Below are 1,873 nucleotides of genomic sequence, written 5' to 3'. Positions count from 1 at the left end.
GGCACATAACAACAACAACAACAACAACAACAACAACAACCCTGTTAGAGAAGGTTTTTTGATGTGCATAGGGATTTGATTCTTAGAAGTTTTCATTCATCTATTTTTTTTTTCTCCTGGTTTGTAAGTTTTTCATTATACTTGAAAGACTGCTCATGCTATGGATTAGGGATTCTAGAGTTATTCCTAGTCTTTCTCTGATAAATTTTATAGGCTTTGAAAGAATTCTAGGTCTCTGATCACCCTTCTGTTGACTTGTGTGTTTGGTGTAAGGTGTGGGTCTTGCTTAAGTTGTCTGCAAATTATGCCAACACCATTTGTTAAAGAAACTGACATTTCTCCACTTAACTGATTTCATCTCCTTGTCAAAGACCAGTTGATATAGGTAGATGTGTTCTAATATGATGTCTCTTGCCAATGAGAGACATCTCTTGACCACATGTTCAAAGTACATCAAAAGAAATTTCATAATTCTTGCCTTTGAGGAACACCCTAGTTTCACTTCCTCCAGGACAATTTATTTGTTCTTTTGGCAGTCCATGTTGTTGTTCTTGTTGTTGTTGTTAAGTGCTGTCAAGTCGCAGGTGACTCATAGTGACCCTATGAAGGGGAGTCCTCAATGCTTGGGTGTCTCTCATCCTCTCTCCAGGTTCATAGGGTTTCCGGAGGCAAGCTATTATGGAAGTGGATGCCACTCCTCCTTTCAAGCTTGTTTTAATTGGGAGCTCCACCCCACTCTCTGTCCGCATTGGGTAACCAGCCATTAACTCATTTGACACATTAGTGTCACAATGTTCAGCCTCACAGCAGCCACAAGTTACCGCTACATGGCAATTTGTACACAGGGCTATACGACCTAGAGGAATGTCTGAACAAAAACAATGAAAGACAGGCCCGAGGGTTGCAGATTAAAAGTCACCCACCTTTGGCTTGGTAGCATCACCTTCTGTTCTCAGGGCCAACTGATCCCTCTCTCTATTGGCAGCCCATGATATAGTTAATATTCTTTGCCAACATTATATTCAAAGACATTAGTTATTCTATGATATCCTTTAGTTATTGTTCAAGTTCCAGTTGCATATGAAACAATTTAAACATAGCATTACTTTGACTATTGTTGTTGTTGTTGTTGTTCTTATGTGCCATTGAGTTGCCTGCCTGCAACTTACAGCGACCCTATGTACAATAGCCTTAAGCCCTGCTCTGTCCTGTGCCAATCTTACTGTCGGCATACTTTAACCTTGAAACAGACATCATTATTTTTTTAGAACTTTCTAGAGGTCCTTGATAGTCTATTTTCCCAATGCAGCACATCTTTTTATTTTTTTTTGATTGCTGCTTTAATGAGTGTTGATAGTGTATGCAAGTAAAATGAAACATATGAAAATTACTTTTATTTTCACCATCTATCCTAATCCAAGAAGAGTGCAAATGGTCATTGCAAAGACAGAAGAGGAAGAAAAGAACAAAATGGATATCAGAAGAAACTCTGAAGATTGCACTGGAGCGTAGAGAAGCCAAAGCACAAGGAAGGATTCAAGATACTAAAGAGCTGAACAGAAGATTCCAAAAGGCAACACGGAATGACAAAGCAAAATATAACAATGAAATGTGCAAGGAGCTAGAGTAGAAAAATCAAAAGGGACAAACTCTTTCATAATTTCTTAAGCTCAAGGAACTGAAGAACAAATTCAAACCTCGAGTTGCTATAATCAAGGATGCTTTAAGCAGAATATTAAATTATCTAGGAAGTATTAAGAGAAGATGGAAGGAATATACTGAGTCATTATATCAAAAGGAATTGGCAGACACAGAAGAATTTAATGAAATAACATTTGAGCAAGAGCCTAAGGTGATGAAGGAAGAAGTTCAA

The 1,873-nt window shown here is 38.0% G+C and overlaps 1 protein-coding gene across 1 annotated transcript in view; it reads left to right on the top strand.

The window, feature by feature from the left end:
• Positions 1-1,873, top strand: part of LOC102844336 (sperm acrosome membrane-associated protein 1-like) — a 76,142-nt gene that overhangs the window by 36,198 nt on the left and 38,071 nt on the right. The gene's annotated exons all lie outside the window — the stretch shown is intronic.

Source organism: Elephantulus edwardii, unplaced genomic scaffold, assembly GCF_000299155.1.
Source record: "Elephantulus edwardii isolate Elephantulus edwardi_28Jun2011 unplaced genomic scaffold, EleEdw1.0 scaffold00393, whole genome shotgun sequence".
NCBI lineage: Eukaryota > Metazoa > Chordata > Mammalia > Macroscelidea > Macroscelididae > Elephantulus > Elephantulus edwardii.
The sequence above is the reverse complement of the archived record's forward strand: the minus strand, read 5'-3'. Positions and strand labels throughout refer to the sequence as shown.